The sequence below is a fragment of the Canis lupus genome, chromosome 15 (assembly GCF_048164855.1).
Source record: "Canis lupus baileyi chromosome 15, mCanLup2.hap1, whole genome shotgun sequence".
Lineage (NCBI taxonomy): Eukaryota > Metazoa > Chordata > Mammalia > Carnivora > Canidae > Canis > Canis lupus.
In genome coordinates, this window is record NC_132852.1 from 36905805 (window position 1) to 36926831 (window position 21027).

The window sequence follows — 21027 nt, forward strand, 5'->3', positions numbered from 1 at the left end:
ATACAATGGGAAAAAGACAGTCTCTTCAATAAATGGTGTTGGGCAACCTGGACAGCATCTGTAAGAGTAAAACTGGACCATTTTCTTACTCCACACACAAAAATAAAACCAAAACAGATTAAAGACCTAAATGTGACATCTGAAATCATAAAACTCCCAGAAGAAAACATAGGCAGCAATCTTTTTGACATCAGCCATTGAAACATTTTTCTGGCTCTGTCTCCTTGGGCAAGGCAAACAAAATCAAAACTAAACAAGACTATATCAAACTCAAAAGCTTTTGCACAGGAAGAAAGCCTTAACAAAATGATAGGGGTGCCTTTGTTATTCACTGTGGGCCCTGAGGGGCTATGCTAATGAGCTGATTCATAGGGAGTTCCTACAGAATTTCAAGATGGAGGCTGGCCATTCTGGAAAGATCTACCATGTGATTAGAGGATTGAGGCTTTGAGCCACATTATGAGCTTTTTGTAGAGGTGAGAGGGGCTGAAGATTGAGTTCAGTCATGTGGCCAATGAGTCAATCTATCATTTATCATAAGTAACAGTAAAAACTCTGCACACTGAAGTTGTCAGAGAATGAGCTCTACCATCAGATGCCAGACCTCAAATCCCAGATCTGGCACTCAGTTATCTCTGTGGCCTTTACCTCAGTTTCCTGATCCATTAGATGGGGATGATATAATAAGAGCACAGGTCTCACAGACTGCTATGAAGTTGAAATGAGTTAGTATACATGGAAGTATAATGTACCTTGTCCATATGGAACAACAAATCAATGTCTCTTACTATCACTACCAGTATTAGTATTACTCTGCTACATGGGCCCCTGCTTTAGTTAAGTAGATTATTGTGCCTTATGTAACTGGCAGAAAGAGAGACAGTGTTGAAGTGAGATATGCTTTCTGGAACCTAAAGGCAGCTCTGGTTCTGTGTTTCCAGGGTAGGTGAATAATCATGGAAAACAATGGCATGTAGCACAAAGATAGTGGGAAAGGGATGAATGCTAATATTTGATGGGTGCACAATGTTCCCTCAATGTAAGACAATTAAAATTAAATACAATTACAAATTCAGTTCCTCAGTCACATTGGCCACATTTCAAGTTCTCCATAGCCACATGTGATTAGTGGCTACTATAATGTATAGAGACAAATAATTTCCATCATCACAGGGGGTTCTATGGGATAGTGCTGCTCTAGAACCACCAAAAGTATCTGAAATCAGATATGTTTTCAAATATAAACCATAGTTCTTTTATATGTTCTTTTATGTATATTTATACATGTATATACAATTTTATTATATATGTCTGGATATATTTAATTCAAGTATAATTAACATACAGTGGTATATTACTTTCAGGTATACAATATAATGATTCATCAATTCTATGCATTACTCAGTGCTCATTATAATAAGTGTACTCTTTTTAAAAAAGATCTTTATTTATTTATTATTTATTTATTTATTTATTTTTTATTTATTTTTAGAGACAGAAAGAGTATACACAAGTGGGGGGAGGGGCAGAAGGAGAGGAGGATGGAGAGAGAGAGAGAGAGAGAATCCCAAGCAGACTCCACACCCAGCACAGAGCCTGATGTGAGGCTCGATCTCATAAACCTTAGATCATGACCTGAGCCAAGACCAAAAGTCTGACGATTAGCCAATGAGCTACCCAGGTGCCCCTGATGAAAAGTATACTCTTAATCCCCTTCACCTGTTCATCCATCTTTTCGCCCACCTTCTTTTTGGCAACCACTGGTTTTATTCTCTATATTGTTTGTCTCTTTCTTGCTTTGTTCAATTATTTTATTTCTCAAATTACATGTATAAGTAAAAGCATATGGCATTTGTCTTTCTCTGACTGACTCATTTCACTTATTTAGCATTATACCCTCTAGATCCACCCACATTGTTGCAAATGACAAGACTTCATTCTTCTCTGTGGCTGAGTAACATTCCATTGTGATATATATATATATATATATATATATATATATATATATATATCACATCTTTATCCATTCATCTGTGGTATTTTTATTTTTAATTTCTTCAGGAACCTCCACACTATTTTCCACAGTGGCTGCACCAATTTACATTCCTACCAAGAATGCACAAGGGTTCCTTTTGTTCTATATCCTCATCAGCATTGGCTGTGTTTGTGTTCTTGTTTCTGTGTTTTTCATTTTAGTCATTCTGACAGGTGTGAGGTGATATCTTATTGTTGTTTTGATTTGCTCTTCCCTGATGATGAGTAACGTTGAGCATCTTTTTGTGTATCTGTTGAGAATCTGGATATCTTCTTTGGAAAAATGTCTATTCATGTCTTCTGCCTATTTTTAATTGGATTGTTGAATTTTTTGAATTAATTTGAATTATTTGATGTATAAATCCTTTATATATTTTGGATATTAACCCTTTATCAGATACATCATTTGCAAATACCTTCCCACATTTAGTAGTTTGCCTTTTTGTTTAGTTGATTGCATCCTTTGCTGTGCAAAATCTTTTTATTTTGGTATAGTCCAAATAGTTTAATTTTGCATTCATTTCCCTTGCCAAAAAAGGCATTTCTAAAATAATGTTTCTATTGTTGCTATCAAAGTGGTTACTGCCTACTTTTTCTTCTGGGAATTTTATGGTTTCAGGTCTCACGTTTAGATCTTTAATCTATTTTGAGTTTATTTTTGTGTGTGGCATAAGGAAATGGTCCAATTTCATTCTTTTTCAGGTAGCTGTCCAATTTTTTCCAGTGCTGTTTGTTGAAGAGACTTTTTTCCCATTGTATATTCTTGCCTCCTTTGCTATAGATTAATTGATCATAAAAGTGAGGGCTTATTTCTGGGCTGTCTATTCTGTTATATCAATTTATGTGTCAACTCTTGTGCCAGTGTCTTACCATTTTGATTACTACAGCTTTGTAGTACATCTTGAGATCTGGGATTGTGATACCTCCAGTTTTGTTCTTTTTCAATATTGCTTTGGCTATTTGGGTCTTTTGTAGTTCTATACAAATTTTAGGATTATTTGTTCCAGTTCTGTGAAAAATGTTTGCATTTTGATAGAAATTGCATTAAATCTATAGATTGCTTTGAGTAGTACAGATATTTTAACAATATTGGTTCTCCCAATTCGCAAGCATGTAATATTTTTCCATTTGTTTATGTCCTCTTCAATTTCATTGGTGTTTTATAGTTTTTAGCATACAGGACTTTTACCTCCCTATTCCTAGGTATGTTATTCTTTGTGATGCAATTGTAAATGGGATTTTTATCTTTCTGCTACTTCATAGTGTATAGAAATGCCAAGATGTCTGTATATTGATTTTATATCCTGGGATTTTACTGAATTAATTTATCAGTTCTAGTAATTTTTGTTGGAGTTTTTAGGGCTTTCTAGATATAGAATTATGTCACCTGCAAATAGTGAAAGTTTTACTTCTTCCTTACCAATTTAGATGCCTTTTATTTCTTTTTCTTGTCCTATTGCTATGGCTAAGACTGTCAATACTATGTTGAATAAAAGTAGTGAGAGTGGACATCCTTGTCTTATTTTGATCTTAGAGGAAAAGCTCTCAGTTTTTCAGCATTGAGTAGGATATTAGCTGTGGATTTTTCATATATAGCCTTTATTAAATTGAGGTATGTTCCCTCTATCCTACTTTTTTGAGAGTTTTTATTATGAATATCTGTTGTACTTTGTCAAACACTTTTTCTGCATCTAGTAAGATGATCATATGGTTTTATGTCCTTTCTCTTATTAATGTAATCTATCATGTTGATTGATTTGCAAATATTGAACCACCCTTGTATAATTGTAAATCCCACTTGATCATGGTGAATGATTTTTTATTTTTATTTATTTATTTACTTATTTTAAAGATTTTTATTTATTTATTCATGAGAAACACACACAGAGAGAGAGGCAGAGACACAGAGAGAGAGAGGCAGGCTCCGTGCAGGGAGCCCGATGTGGGACTCGACTCTGGGACACCAGGGCCATGTCCTGGGCCAAAGGCAGGTGCTTAACTGCTGAACCACCCAGGCATCCTGGTGAATGATTTTTTAAAATATATTGTTGGATTTGGTTTGTTAGTATTTTGTTGAGGATTTTTGCATCTATGTTCATCAGAGATATTGGACTATAGTTTTATTTTATTTTTTTAATGTTTATCTGGTTTTGGTATCAGGGTAATGCTGGCCTCATGGAATGAATTTGGAAGCTTTCTTTCTTCTCTTCTAATTTTTGGAATAGTTTGAGAAGAATCAGTATTAACTCTTCTTTACATATTTGGTTCAATTTACCTGTGAAGTCATCTGTTCCTGGACTTTTGTTTGTTGAGTTCTTTGATTACTTTCTCTTATTTGCAAATACCTTCCCACATACTTTCCATACTTTCTCTTATGATTCAATTTTATTGCTAGTACACAGTCTATCCAAATTTTCTATTATTCCTGATTTTGTTTTGGAAAGTTAAATGTTCCAGGAATTTATCTACTTCTTCTAGGTTGTCCAAACATTGGCATGCAATTTTTCATGCATAATATATAATCCTTTGTCTTTCTGTGGAGGTGGTTGTTATTTCTCCTTTTTTTGTTTCTGCCCTTATTTACTTGAGTCTTCTCTCTCTCTCTCTTTCTCTTTGATGAGTATGGCTAATGGTTTATCAATTTTATAGATCGTTTCAAAGAACCGGTTCCTGGTTTCACTAATCTTTTCTCTCTCTCTCTCTCTCTCTCTTTTTTTTTTTAGACTTTATTTCACTTATTTCTGTTCTGATACGATTTTAATCTTTTCTGATTTTGTTGATACTTATTTTGTGCCCTAACGTGATTTATCCTGGAGAATATTCCATGTGCACTTCAAAAGACTATGTATTCTATTTTTAGATGGAATGTTCTGAATATATCTGTTAGATCTTTCTAGTCCAAAGTGTTATTAAAAGCCATTGTTTCTTTGTTGATTTTCTGTCTGATGATCCATTCACTGATGTTAAGTGGAGTGTTTTAACATCCCCTACTATTGTATTATTATCAATTTGTTCCTTTGTATCTGTTAACGGTTTAGTTGGGTGCTCCTATGTTGGATGCAATTGTTGTATCTTCTTGTTGGATCATTCCCTTTATCATTATACAGTTTGCTTCTTTGTCTCTTGTTATAGTCTTTGTTTTAAAGTTGGTTTGGTCTGATATAAATATTGCTAACTCAGTTTTCTTTTTGCTTCCATTTGCATGGTAAATGTTTTTCTATCCTTTCACTTTCAATATTCATGAAATGAATCTCTTGTAGGCAGCATACAGATAAGTCTTGCTTTTTTTTTTTTTTTTTAGTATATGTGCTGCTGAAGCGAGCACTACGTCTTGCTTTTTAAACCACTTAATCACCCTAAGTCTTTTGATTAAAGCATTTAGTCCATTTACATTCAAAATAATTATTGATAGGTATGTACTTACTGTCATTTTGTTACTTGTTTTATGGTTATTTTTGTAGTTCCTCTCTGTTCCCATCTTGCTCTCTCCTTTGAGGTTTGATAGTTTTCTTTATTGATATGCTTGGATTCCTTTCTCTTTGTTTTTTGCATATCTATTACAGGTTTTTGATTTGTGTTTATCAAGCATAAGGTTGACATATAACATCCTATGCATATAGCAGTCTAAGTTAGCAGTCACTTAAGTTTAAACCCATCCTAAAGCCCTAAATTTTTACTCCCTCCTCCCATGTTTTATGAACATGATGTCATAATTTACATCTTTTAATTTTGTGAATCCCTTAACTGATTTTTATAGATATAACTGATTTTACTGCTTTTGTGTTTTAGCCTCTGTATTGTTTTTATAAGTGATTAATCTACTACTTTTATTATGCATGCATTTACCTGTGAAAACTTTTTTATCCTTTAATAATATTCTTAGTACTTTTCTTTCTACTCAAAGAATTCCCTTTACTGTTTCTTGTAAGACTAGTTTAGTGGTGATGAACTCCTTTAACTTGTGTTTGTCTAGGAAACTCTTTATCTCTCCTTCTATTCTGAACAATAGCCCTAATGGAAGGAATACTTTGGGTTGCAGGTTTTTTCCTTTCTGATTTTGAATATATTACACCATTCATTTCTGGTCTGCAAAGTTTCTGGTGAAAAATCAGCTGATAGCCTTATGGGGTTTCCCTTGTATGTAACTATTTTCTTTTTTCTTGTTGCTTTTACATTTCTTTCTCCCTTTTTTTGTCATTTTAATTTCTATGTATCTTGGCTGGACCTCCTTGGGTAGATTTTTTTTTTTTTGGAGGGGGTGGCGGTCTCCAAAAAAAAACCTCCTGGATCTGGACTTCTATTTCCTTCCCCAGATTAGGAAAGTTTTCAGCTTCAAACAAATTGTCTGGCCTGCTTTCCCTCTCTTCTCCTCCTGGGATCCCTATAATGTGAATGTTATTATGCTTGATGATGTTGCTGACTTCTCTTAATCTATTCTCGTTTTTATTATTATTATTTTATTTTTGCTGTTCAGCTTGGTTGCTTTCCATTATTCTGTCTTCCAGCTTGCTGATCTGTTTTTCTGTTTTCCTTAGTCTACTTGTTATTCCCTCTAGTGCATTTTTAATTTTAGCTATTGAGTTCCTCATCTCTGATTGGTTCATTTTTATATTTTCTATCTCTTTGCTGAAGGTCTCACTGAGATCATCTACTCTTTTCACAAGTCCAGTAAGTATCTTTATGACTATTAATTTGAATCCCTTATCAGACATATTGCTTATTTCCATTTCCTTTAGCTCTTTTGCTATGATTTTGTCCTACTCTTTCATTTGTGACATATTCCTTTGTCTTTTTATTTTCTCTAATTTTCTGTGTTTTTTTTTTTTTTCTATGAATTAGAAAAGTCAACTATGTCTCCTGATCTTGGACACAGTGGCCTTATGAAGAAGAGGTCCTGTGCTCTGCAGTGCAGACTGTTCACCAGACTCAGATGATTCAGAGGTTTCTCCTATGTGTGTTTTGTGCACCCTCTGTTGTGACTGAAATGCTTTTGCCTTCTGTCCAATCGGCTGCAATTGTCTCCTTTATCTGTTGCAAGCAGGGTTTAGTCCCTGTGCCCTAAGGGACCAGTCTGCAGCTGCCTTGGGCTTGTAATTGGATCCGACCAGATGTCTGTCCTTAGTGTACCTGTTGGGGTTGCAGTGACCACAAACTACAGGTCTGGCTTTTTTTCCCTTACCCCATAAAGTTTTTGTTGGTAGGTGGGCTGGATGAGATCAGATATCTGCTCCCAACCCATTGTTGGAGTTGCAGTTAAATTGGTGTGTGTGGTTATCTTCCCCTCTACTTAGGGCAAGAATCATGTCAGAGTGCTGCTGGTCACTATTGAGGCTGCCTGCAGAATGTCAGATGCCATCTTAGAGGGACTCCCATCAAGTTGGGTGGGTTAGTTGGATCAGATCTGCAGGAGAACATGGGGGCAGGGTATGCAATTAGCAAGTTAGGTGGCAAGTGTTCGCACACTGGTTCTGGCAGGTGTTTCGTATCTAGGCTGGAGGTTGGGGGGTGGTGAGGAGAAATGGTGCCTGCTAGCTCTTGTTCTTGGAGAAATTTCAAAAAGATCCTGCCCCATCCAGTGCAAATTCTGAGATTAGTAAATAAATACCCTTCCCATATACCCCAGGTGCTTTTCAAACTGCTGCTTCTATGCTATATTTCCACAGGGTGGTTTGTTATCCTGGATCTTTAAAGATAGGGACTCAGTTTCCTATTGCTCTGTTGTTCTCCCGTTGCTAAGCCTGCTGATTTTTGAAGTACTCAGATTTAAGCCCTACTGTTTGTAAAAACTTGCATAGTTAAGTCCCTCTGGTTCCTAATGCCAAATGTTATGGAGACTCATCTTCCCAGGGCAGGTCCCCCATATTTGGGACGCCTGGTGTGTGGTGTGCTCCTTGTCTTTCTCATGCTCTTGGTGTCCCTCTGTTCTGTGGTTGGCCTCATAGCAAGTTTGGTTCCTTACCACATCTCTGACCCTCCTAGCATTTTCAGTGTGGACTCCTCTCTATGATTAGTTGTAGAGAGTCTGTTCAGACAGTCTTTGGGTTATTTTCTGGGTTGGTTGTAGCTATGATCTAGGTGTATTCACGGGATGAACTGAATTTAGGATCCTCCTACTCTGCCATCTTCCCAGGTTCCTTGCAGAGTTTTGTTTTTTTTTAAGAGTTTTTTTTTTAAAAAGTTCACTAATTTTCCTCAAAATGTGAGATAAAGAAAATTTAATGAGTACATTTAATAAGGAGAATGACCACCATTATACTCAAATAATGTATAGCTATCTCTCAAACATTTCAATGCCTCTAAGCTTGCGGATCAGGAAAGAAGAAATGTCCAAACTTTTGATATACTGTCTTCCTCTCCTTCAGCCCATGTCTAAATGTCCTGGGATACATGTCTTTGAGAACCTGGAGGCCAGCAATTCCAAATAATTCCTAGTATGCACAGATCAGCAATTGTAGAGGTGGAAAGCCATTCCTGAAGCTAGCCCTTAGGCAGAGAGGGGCTGAAGCCCATGAAGCATAGTAGCAGAAGCAAAGGAATGAGTTGGCAGAAGTATGTGTTGGTGGGGTACGTGGTGAGCTCACAGGAAAGGGGAGGACAGGTAACCAAAGAGATTAAAAAAAAAAAAGAAATATTGTATGAAGCAGATTACTAGGAAGGAGGCTGAGAAGCATGGTGGGATGGGATGTGGCCAGCTTGCAGGGAGAGATGCCAGGCAGAGATAGAGAGGAGGAGAGCTAGAAGCTGATGGAAGAGGCATGGGGTCTGATGCCAAGGGGTCACAGAGGATGCTGGTACTAGGGCTTGACTGCTGATAGTAGAAGTAGGACTTCAATGATAATGTAATTTTCTTAAGAAGTTATTTCATAATTGTTATATTATTATCAAACCCTTAAAACATTATGCTATGCAACAAGTAAACTCAGAAAAAGCATTCAATTAGGATCTGCACCTGGATTTACCATTAAATGCTACATTACATGTTTAGCTTTATCACCCTACACCCCGCCCAAACCTCAACTTCTTCATCCATTCAATGAAGAAATGGACAAGGCTACTCCTGAGGCTCTTTCACCTTCATCATGCTGAAATACGAGGGCTGGTCCAAGGTCATTGCTGTGGAGATAGACTGAGTCCTTTAAGATATTCAATTCCAAGTTCAGCAGTTTTCTGTCAGCCCATTTAAATTATCACAAACTCCAAAATGACAAATCCACAGATACAGAGAATTCTGCACTAACTTTCTTTTCCTTTCTTTTGCTTTTCCCTTCAGGCTCAGTTTATTTTCTAACCAGCATCAACTACAAACACAGTCAAACCTTTCAGGAGATGCTCAAATCCACTACTGAAAGCTGTCAGTACATTTTACAAACAAGGCTGAACTCTGTCTTATACATGTACTGATGGGCCAAGGAAGAGGATCAAGAAAGCCAGCATGTGCTCACAGTGAGTCTCTGGGAGACCATGGTCTGATGCAGCATCCTCCAGGGAACCTGGGTGTAGATCAAAACAAAACAAAGCCCACACTGCAAAAGTCATTGCAGTGTCTGTAGTAGGAAAACTCAATGATGTGGAAACAATCAGGTACATGTAGAAATATTCCTAGTGAAAATCTATCACTATCCCCACTCCAAATACCTGCACCTCATATGTTGTCCCTGTGATGCAGAGTGGGGTACACTGGGGTGAAGTCTGGAGTCTTGGTGCCACGTGACATCATCTAAATCATGTAACAGATAGAAAATGACTAACTTCTGAGCCTCAATTCTGTAATCTCTCAACTGAGGTTAGGACATCTCCTACATAGCACTTTTGTGAGGAATAAATGGGTTACCTTTGTAAATGGTAAAATTAGTGGAAAAGCTATTCAAATGTAAATCATTAGAGTTATACGACTTTACTAATCCTTAAAGTGCATTGAGATAATGTAGTGAGAATAACATATTAGCTAACTACAGCATTGTCAATGGTTTGCTTGTAAGATGAATCTGTCATTACAGATCTCTAAGCGTCCAAGGACTTGAATCTAATATACTTGAACTATTGGAAACAAGATGTTTGTCAGGCTAGGGGTGCTAAAAAATGTTGGTATAAGTAGTCGGGAACTGCAAAGGGCAATGAAGCCATGGCGTGGGGTCAGGGAAGAGAAGAGGAGGAAGATGACACAGGGAGCATCTGTATTTATTCCCAGGGTATGTGGGGGGTGGCTGTTAAAATACATTTTCCACCTCATAATTTGGTCTTGACCAGCACTAATGAACTTGGTGATCTAGCTCAGATTTTCAAGTTGTGTTGAAAATCACAACTTGAAGAGCAAGCCTCTTCTTGCTGCTTACAGTAAACTGTGAGAGTGACAGATTGAAGAAGAACTGCTATATAAATAGGAGCCAAGATTTGATGATTTTGAAAATTCTCAGCATCTCTAGATAGCAAAAGATGCTAAAATTAAGAAATGACTTCCAGGTAGTCAGGAAAATGTGGTCTAGAGATAAAGCTAAATGAGACAGCATTACCCTTGGTGAGGACTTCAAAGCGATCAAAGGATCAGACTGTTAGTGGGTCCCACCCAGGCTGCTAAAGAGAGTAAGGGCCCTACACACATATTGTCCCAATGGAACAACAGGGCCTCTGGGAAGTGGGAGGGCTTTGTCTCTGCCTTCTCAACGGGGCCCAAAGTTATTTTCTCCAAGAGATTTCATAGTGGGACTTTTTTTCTAGTACAATAAATCCCAGTAAGATTCCCAGAAGTCTCTCAGAGTTTTTGAGAAAAATCTATCAGTAGAAACACTGTTATTTTGGGTTAAAAGGAGTGGAGACAGTAAAAACACGAAGAGGCCAATAGACCCAAGCAAACTACTTGGGTGCAAACATATACTGGATTTCATGAAAAAGGATGACCCAGAGGGCAGACCAAGCTAAGAAGCTTCTGAAGTGGCTTCCTAAGATCCCCGTATCCCCGTATCCATGTCCTGATGCAATCCCCTCCCCTTGAGTGTGGGCTGGATCTGGTGACTTATTTCTAACAAATGGAATATGGACAGTATTATTGCACAATTAGGTTTTAGAAGACTGTGATTTCTATCTTGTTCCCCCCCACAGTCTCTTGCCTTCTTGCTTGCTTGCTCAGATTGTTGTGAGCTGCCCACACCCTGAAATGCCTCCGGCCAGTACACCCTGAGGAGCAAAGACTCTCATTCCAACAACTCACCAGGAACCAGACCCAGCCGACAACCACTTGAGTGAGATTGGAGGCAGACTCACTCTTCATACAGACTTGACTGAAGCCTTAGAAAAAAACTCAGAGCCAAAAATCCTAGTGAAACTATGACCGGATCTTGACCCATAGTCACTGAGAGATAGTAAATGTTTAAGGGACTGAGTTTAGGGATAATTTGCTAAGCAACAACGAATAAAAATGATCAGGGTTATGGATTGAATTATGCTCCCCCATTCATATGTTAAAGTTCCAACCCCCAGTACCCCAGAATGTGACCTTATTTGGATATAGTCATTACAGATATAATTAGGTTATACTTCAGTAGGTGGGTCTAATCAAATCTGACCAGTGTCTTTACATCAAAGGGAAATTTGGACACAGACATGTCTATGGGGGGAAAAGCCATATGAAGATTGGAGTTAGGCTGCCACAAGTGAAGGAACTATCAGAAGCTGGGTGAGAGGACTGGAACATCCTTTCCTAGCACCCTCAGAGGGAACATGGTTCTGCTGACACCTTGACTCCGGACTTCTAGCCTCCAGAACTATCAGAGAATAACACTCAGCTTGTGGCACTTTGTTACAGCAGTCCTAGCAAACTAATACGGCCAGTAAATGGAGAAGAGGTGTTAAGTCATGTCAAGTAGAAGAGCAACCAAAGAATGATTTGCTCTGATCCCAATAGTCCTTAGAAACACTGACATACCTTCGTTAAATCTAGACAAACAAACAGATAAAAGAACAAACAAAACAATCTGTGTGCACCTAATCAAATGCCATCACCGCAGGCTCTTCTGCTCACAGCAGTTGTGGGGCCACTGCAATGAATCCCTCATGTGGGCATGCCCCTTGCCTCACAGCCTCCTTCACGCACCTCAGAAAGGTAAATGGGGTGAAGTAACTGGAGGAAAACAAACCAGAGTAAAACCTTGAGACACAGTAAAAAAAAAGAAAGGTGGATGGATATAAGGAGAATCCACATGTATCTCACCTCCTATAAAGATTTGATCCTTAAGCAAATAAGTAGTTTAGAGAGGATTTAATTCTTTTGTGTAAATTAATTTACAGCATGAGTTGACCCATTTGAAGAAGCACAGGGTGAATCACTTCAACAAGAAAAAAATCAGCTTCTAATATACCTCTTACATAAGTTTGGGCTCTATGGAGAAGCGCAGGCCAGCCAGGTTCTGAATGCAAATGAGATGTCTCCTAGGGGTCAAGATCTAGCAATTCTCAAACTTGATACATATTCACTGTCAATTAATAAACAAAAAGAAATTGATTATGGAAAATTCAGGACTGAAAAATAGACATTGTGATTAAAATTCATGCTGACTGCTCTTCTCCAGGGCTGGCAAGTCCTGATGGGGAAAAAAAAAATCCTTTTTTGTTGACTTTGTTAATACTTGAGAAGAAAGACAGAAGAAATGAATTACATTCCAGTGGTCCACAGAGGCAAGCACTGATTCCTGAGGCAGCATAATGATCTGCTTCCAGCCCCTGACCTGTCCTCCCTGATGACTGACAGAGAGGGCAGGGAGGAGGGAGCCAGGGCTCTCCAGGACAATGTGTAAGCATAGGTGCCAGGAATGACTCTGCTCCTAACGGCCTGCTAGAGAAATGTAGGTTATGTGTGGCACATAAAGCTGCACTGAAATATGGTTTAACACTGTTTCTGCCCAATTCTCTGAACAGACTCAGACACATCCTGCCACCAGGGGTTAGTATGAGTAGCGTATAATTTTTAAAAACGTCTCATACACACACCAAACAAACACGGAAAGAATATGGAAATGCAATCATGATTAGGAGTGACATTTCTCAAGGTGCACCATTTGCAATATTTTGATTAACTCTCATTTCTGAACATCAAAGCAGCTTCTGTTAATAAACAGCGAACTCCAATTAGACATCTGTGAGCGTGATCTAAAAGGAACCCTTGGCTGACACGTGCGAGTCACCAATTTTTCCACAGTCTGAGCGCCAGCGATCAGCCTGGGTGTGGGGAACCAGGTTTCTGGTGAGGTTATGAGGCATTGGGCACCTATCTCCTGTGAGCATGCCGATCCCTCACTTTCTCCTTGTTTTCATTTCTTTCCTTTCTTGGCATTTCACACAGGCCCCTCACAGTCTGACTCCCTAACCCAGAACTCAGAGTCTAGAGAACAGCCATTCTCTGAAGGGAAGCCACTCCCTGATCCTATGAAAAGTATCTAGTCGACAATTTGAAAAGGAAGGAAATTATACTGTGGCAAAAAGAACGTGGATCTTAGAACCAGACAGACCTTGGTTTGCTTTTAAGCCTCATGGGTGACTAATGACATGATCTGGGAAAATTATTTTGTTTTTTTCAGCTAGGTCACTCCATCTATGAATGGGAATCATGAGCATTTGCCCCTTTAGAGTCAGGCCTTGTTGAAATGTGATGAGGACACAACAGGAAATCAAAGTGGCAAAACTCCATGCCTTATAGTCCAGTATGGAGAGACTCCTGATGGATGAAAATAATAAAATTATACAGCATATTGGAAGGTGATAAAGACTATGAAGAAAAACAAAGCAGGGCAGAGGATGTGGATGATGTGGGAACACGAGTTGCAGTTTTGAATCCAAGGAGATTGCCATTTGCATGTGCTAGGAACTTGCCAGGTGACAGGTGGTTGTTGTGGGGGAGAGGGATCAGCAGGTATGAAGACTCTGAGGCTGGAGTGCTGCTGAGGGCTCTAGGAGAAGCAAAGGGGTCAGTGTGGCTGGAGCAGAGGGAAGGAGGATGAGAAGCTAGAGGAAGGCAAAGGGATAGCTAAAGGTGGGAGGATTTGAATGTGTGCCAGGTCCTGTAGTTCAAGGTATAGGCTTGGATTCTTATGGTGAACAAATGGAAAACCATTAGCATGTTTTGAACCAAGAAGTGGCCTGATCACTAAGGATGCAGTGAACTAAAAGAAGATGAAGATCAAGAAGAAGATGAAGAGGGGAAGGGGGGAGAGATAGGGGATGAGGAGGAAGAAGAGGAAAGGGGAAGGGAAAAAGAAATGCAATAAAGTACTGAGCACACCTAAGGACTTAAAACCCTCCTCACATTCCCCTGAGAATCACACTCATCTTTCTTTCTCTCTCCCCTTGCCCCAAGATTGTGTGATTTATGCATACAATTTTGGTTGGCAATTTTTCTGCGGTCTGAAGTAATGGCATGAAACTTAAATAATAGGAAGGAAGTCTAGAAGCAAAGCATATTGTTTTGTTAGAGATTCTGATGATTTCTGTGGGTGATTTTTGCCTTTCTGGGGCAAAGACAAGGATGGGGTTGAGAAAGTACTTTGTCCATTTGGTAAGAAATTAATTCTGCAATCTCATGATCTCATAGTCATTACATTAATCTGCATCTGTTTTTCTTTTTACTAACTTCTGCTAAGGGGACAAAGGTCAAAAGAGAGACAGGGATTCAAGAGAAACAAGCTCATCCCCTTACAAGATTCGAGGCAGTGGGCCAACTCTGCTGGGTCATTAAAATGTCTCCTGAGGGAGAAATGAATGGGTGAAACAGTGCTGAGAGACCTCAAGTGCCACATTGTCTCAAGACTTTTTCGCTCCCAAGCCAGTATCTTTCCACATAGCCCTTTAGTCCTTAGCTGAGGGAATGGCTCCATGTTCCAGTCGAAGCCAGAACTCTGGGAATCAAAGACCCCTCACCCATAAGTGGTGATCGAGTGTTGTCCGTTCCACTGGTCAAGTACCTCCCTGAGCCTCTGCACTTCTAGTGTTGCTGTGATCGCTCAGGACATCAGTTCTTCTACCTCCCCCCTCGTTTCTTGCCACATCTTCTGAACCATCCACTGATTTACTAAAACCTTGATTAGGTCCCTTCCCTATTCAAAATTCTCCAATGTCTCCTCATTGCCCAAAGCCCTTAGATTTACACATTATACCGTGATCTGGCTACTGAACCTCTCCAGCATTCTTTCTTAATACCTGCCTTCTTGCTTCCTCCTTTCCTCAGCCAAAATGCACCTTATACTCCAGCCATTTTGAGCTGGTTGTTCTCTTAAAATGCACCAAACTGCTTTAAAAAATCCTTTATTTAATCTGGCCTATTTGCCTGGAGTGCCAATTCCACAGTGACCACATGCCTCCCAGACCTGCAGTTACAGGGAGCAGAGTGGACCAACAGTCTCCACTGCTGAGCTCTGACAGTCCCCCCTTGCCCTCCCCTCTACCCCATGGCTCTGCCCAGACCTTGACAGACGGCAGCCCAGATGTTAAAGCAGATCCTTTCCTGGAAGGCAGGCAGTTCTTCTGAGACCAACTTTAGTCAGTCTTCCAAGGACCATTCAGTGGTTTAGGATACTTCCACCCAACTTTCCTTCCCTCTTTCCCTTACTCAGGGCCAGCCATGTGGTCTGACAGCTTTCCCAGTTTCTCCTGCACCACATTACACTTTGTCTCTCAGATCTTTGCCTTAATGATGTGCTTGCACATTTCATCCTCTTTTAGCAGCTGCTTCTCAGAGGACCCATCCCAGGCTCCTGCAGTGACCATCTGGTGAAAGCCTCCTCTTAATCTGACATGTTTCTCCTCCATCTTATGACTCCTAGGTAAAATGACACATCATAAGTTATAACCGTATATTACTTATTGTAACTAATAAAAGCACTATTAATGTTAGACATGTAAATATTCAAACATCTCCCCTGTATCCTATCTGAAATACCACCACATCTCCTATCACATTGCATTTGCTCATGATAGTGATGGTGTCTTACACAACATGGCTGAGCACTGTGGCTGGCTCACGACCAAAACGGTTCATCAGTAACTAGAAAAGTGCTTAGCACATAGTACATGCTCAATAAGCACATGTTGAGGGTATGAATGAATGATGACTAAATGAGAGAATGCACAAATGAATGGCACACAAGCCTGGGGGTGGGGTAGTAACCAAAGGCCATAGAAAATCGCAAGGGAGAAAATGAAAATGTTTCCTTTCCTTGAAGAAGTAATGATGAATGAGCAAATTCTAACAGATAATGATTGTTAAAAAAGATATCAAATTGTCCTACTGATATTTTAAGTAAAAGGATAATTACAAATCAAGTATTTGAAATATTGTAATTGCATGTTGGCCTGTGTTAGTAGTTGGGTTGTCATTGGTTGTTACATGGTAGAAGATGCACTGGGATTGGATATAGCCTGAATGTTCAAGAAAGGTGGGCAATTTGCTGTGGGGAGCACACAACCTTATCTCTGAAGGAGAAAGATATAAATGTGCAGAAGAGATCTGAGAGAAAGTCACCACTCCTATTCTAAACTGTGTTGTCAAGACCAAGGTACTCTTCATGGAACAAGGTAGTCCTCTAGCTTCCCCATACCAGTCAGTTTTTCAATTAGGGAGTTACTATATTTTAAGAAATATTAATTAATCCCTGATGCATCTGCATTTACAATTTCTCATTTAAGAAATGAAAGCTAATAAAGTTTAAAAACTTGGATTCAGGGGTGCCTGGGTGGCTCAGTGGTTGAACATCTGCCTTTGGCTCAGGGTATGATCCCAGGGTCCTGGGATCAAGTTCCACACTGGGCTCCCCACAGGGAGCCTGCTTTCTCCCTCTGCCAGTGTCCCTACCTCTCTCTGTGTGTCTTTCATGAATAAATAAGTAAAATCTTTAAAAAGATTAAAAAAATAAATAAAAATAAAAACTTGGATTCAGATCCCGGGTTTCCCTTTTGCTACCTATGTGACTTTGACCAGGGACATAACCTCCCAGAGCATTAATCTCCTATAAAAGGAGAATACTAGTAAAACTTCCCAGTGTTTTTGAGGGTTGAATGACATAATAAATGTGTGCACCATAAAACCAGTGTGTGACACACAACTGCTGCTCAGTAAATGCTGGCTAAATTGACAGCCAGAGTATGGTGGCAACTAATGCATTTTAAACATCTGAGATGAATTTACAACTTGGTATTTCTCCAAAATTGAAATCTACTTGGAAAGGTTTATCATAATAACCCTCTCCTACTCCTGTGAACCCACTCATTCTTTCGGGCTATATTCCCATCTCCAGTTCTGAGGAGGGCTCCTCTTTTGCAGGGTCTGAGAAATTTCTCCAGTATGGTTCCCACTCTTTAGGTCACCTGGCCCCCAGTCAAGCTGCTGCTGCTACTGCCACTTTTAAGGAGTTTAGTCCCCATCAGTCTTACAGTCCAGCCCTCCTTGAATACATGCACTTGTAAAACTTGCTTTCTCTGTCTTGTTCTTACTCAGCACCACCCCCATCCCTGTTCCTACTTTTAAATTCTCATGTCTGCTCCCTAGTCCACTTACTAACACCTGTCTCCTGGAAAGGACCAGATAAACTATTTACATTAGAGATCTTTCAACAAATTGAACTAATATTTATATCAGATAAGTCTCCTCATGCTAAATGTATCACCAACCAGCACAGGTGGCCACACACTTTGCTGATGTCCAAGGGGAGCCCAGATGATCACTCCTTGACTTTAACTATAGAGAAGCATGGTGACTATAAAATATGTCCACAAACTCTTTTGCAGTCTTCCTTTCAAGAGAAGAGGCCTAATTTCCACCTCAAGTCCCATTGAGTACGGCTGGACCTGACTGGTTTCTAGAAAAAAAGTATAGTTAATGGCATATGACTTTAGAGACTTGGTTGCACATGATATTGTGTCTCCCACCTCACTCTTCTTGGATTTCTCACTCTGGAAGAATTTAGCTGCCATCTCATGAGGAGAAAGCCCCATGGTGAGGAACACGGGCCTCTTGCCAATAGCCACGTGAGTATGCCATCTTGAAAGCATACTTTTCAGCTTCAATCATGCCTGTGGATGACTGCAGCCCCAGGCTATGTCTTGGTATTTTTCCTGATTCACAGAATCAATGAGATAGCAAATATTTGTCATTTAAGCTACTTGGCTTTGGGGAAATTTCTTACACAATAGTAGGTAGTTAATACAGAGGAAACCTGAACATTCTGCTGTTTTGGAGTTATAAGTAATAGGTGGTACACTGTGCTTCAAGGTAGCTGCTAAATCTCTTGTGTCATCACAGAAAAACAGGGCCTGAAAATGCTAAAAAGTTCTAAAGCCATGGTCGACTTTCATCCTAAGGTAAGAATGTCTATCAGGTAGTTTTAAGGACCAAAATAATGGCACCTTACATTCATACAGCATTTCATGCCTGGTGTCATTTGATCCACACAATAATCCCATTGGGAAAGTAGGAAAATTATTATTCCGCATTTTGTAGATGACTTAAAGTGAACTGCTTAAAGTTTCATAGAACAGAAGTGATATGGATGGCATGAGAATTCAGGACCCCTGAATTTCAATCTAACATAATTTCTTCTATATTACACTCTTGGCATGAATCCATTCCTATGCCAATGACTGCAGTAGTTAATACAGGAAAGAAAAGAAAGAAATACGTACCGATTATTCATTCTATGCCAAGAAGTACACCAGGTATTTCACATACTTTATTTCATTTAATCATTATATCCAATGGCACAGCTCTTGTTAACAACAGTTTTCAGATGAGGACACTTGAAAATGAGGGAAATTAACAAGAGCATAGCCAATGGTCATTTCTGCCCTTCGAGGGAGTAGGTATTACAGGTGTCACATATATCAAAGCCACTACTGTTCCATCTTAGTATTTCTGTCCCTAAATTCCTCATAGTTACAACCTGACATGATAAAAGGCGGGATCATCCCTAAGTAATTTTGTCACTTCAAGGTGTTTATATTTGGGTAAAAGGCAAGGAGAGAGCATACTTCAGCGATGACTGCAACCAAACCACCAACTTTTGCTTCTGCCTTGCACAATTACAAACCCACCACTGTCTTTTAAAACAAATGGAAATTCACTAAACAAACTAATCTAGATTTTGGAACTACATCAGTGAGAACACTAGACATAAATTTCTGCCTTCACAGAGCTCACTAGAAAGTATGAAACAATCGTAAATACACCACGATCTTCGGGAAAGGTCACTCTGCCTCATGCCACTCCCTCATCTACCCCAGGGGAGTTATCAATAGCATTTGCCAGGGGAAAAAAACAGCATTTGCCAATCTTTTTATTGGTTCTTCATCAACCACTTCTCAAATACTTCTTAGTCACCATCTCCGATATTCCCTGCAGCCTTCAAGATCAACAGTGACAACAATAGCAGAGTTAACATGAGAGTTTGCCTTGGCAGAGCACCATGGCTTTATGGTAACCTTATTGGATTCTCATAATGCCAGGAGATGTGCATGGTGTCCCCATTCTACAGATTAAGAAACCGAGTTCCAGAGAGGTTAAGATATTTTACAGACATCATATAATTAGTGAGTTATTTGACAACTAGTACCTGTCAGAGCCTGTGTTCTCTACTAGAAGGTATACAGCCTCTCCTCCAGATGGTCGGTCCTTCCTCACTGATAAGATTGAACTCATGCAGCTGAAATTCCCCCTGCCTCCTTCTCTCCAATGAATAACGTACCTATGATCCCTCTGTTCTTCCTCCAGTCTTAGAGTGCGTGTTCTTCTACCGGAGAGCAGAATCTTATCTTTCAAGCCTTGAGCTCTCTGCTCCTATCTTCTCTAGGTTCTCTTACATTCTATGCAAAGTTAAGTCATCCGGTGAATATTCCCTCCTCTTCCCTTCCTCATCTCTCACTCACCCTTCAACATGCCAGTCTATCTTCTCTCCTGACTGCTCCACATGCTACCTTCACTAAGGTTTTCGAAACAGTGCACTTCCAGACTTACGCAGATAGCACTTGGCCTGTATCTTACTGGATTTCTCTCCTGTTTTGACTGCCCATTATTCCTTCCTTCTTTAAAATCTGTCCAGTGTTGAGATGCTAGCCACATGATTCCCCTACTTTTATAACTATTCCTTTTTAAAAAAATTTTTCAACTATTTCTTTTTGATCTCCTTCATATAATTTCTTTCACCCACACTTAAATTTTGCCATTTTCCAAGGTTTCATCCTTGCTTGCCTCTCTTTTATTCCATATCCTCTTTTTATTCAATAGCACCTTTGCTCATCGTTTGAACAAGCACCTCTATAAGGATTCATAAATTTCTATTTTCACTCCTAACTGATTTTGTAACTCCCTCCCATCTAAACTCTTATATCTGATTTTTATTGGAAAATCTTTCTATAATGCTGCACAGACATCTCAAACTTAACATGAATAAAAGTGAACTCATGATTTTCCTCTCTCTCTCAACTCCACGTTTCCTCCTTTATTCAACTGATGCCACCAGTCCATGCAGCTTGAGTCTGAAGTCCAGATCATTGTACAGAGCCCACCTCACACATCATTCACTCACTGCATAGTGCGATTCATGTCTTAGATGACTCCCTTAGCCCTTCTTCCACCCAGGGCTGCAACTACCTTCCCAGTTCAGAAGCTCAGCACTTATTGTTGTCTCTGTTTCTAGGCTTTTACAATCTGCTGCCAGAGTGATATTTTTAAAGTCCTTCAACGTGACTCCATTACCTATAGGATAAGTATTGTCTGTCTCTCTCCTCCTCATTCTCTTTAATGACACAGAGGACCACGTATTGTAGCTCCTATCTCCTGCTAATGTCTCAGGCTTATTTCTCTCTCTCTCTTCACTGCAGACTCTTTTCTAAAGGTATAAATCAGCCTTTTCTAATGGTAGTGTCACACCTTAGACCAACATCCTTAGCTTTCTGTACATCAACTTATTAAAAACTCACGTCAAACTCCACCTCTTCCAGGGAAGTCTGCTAACACACTGA

General features: G+C 39.5%; 1 protein-coding gene and 1 long non-coding RNA gene across 9 annotated transcripts in view; one reads left to right on the forward strand and one right to left on the reverse strand.

Moving 5' to 3' along the window:
- The window catches only part of LOC140604899 (uncharacterized), a 33455-nt gene extending 21350 nt beyond the window's left edge, over positions 1 to 12105 (forward strand). The window contains exons 4-5 of one of the 2 annotated variants that reach the window (XR_012007718.1): positions 9305 to 9477; positions 11131 to 12105. This is a non-coding gene — a long non-coding RNA (uncharacterized lncRNA). Of the gene's footprint in view, positions 1 to 9304; positions 10154 to 11130 lie in introns of those variants that run through there. The other variant, XR_012007717.1, reaches the window with a different exon arrangement.
- ZMAT4 (zinc finger matrin-type 4) overlaps positions 1 to 21027 on the reverse strand; it is a 339499-nt gene that overhangs the window by 13802 nt on the left and 304670 nt on the right. The gene's annotated exons all lie outside the window — the stretch shown is intronic.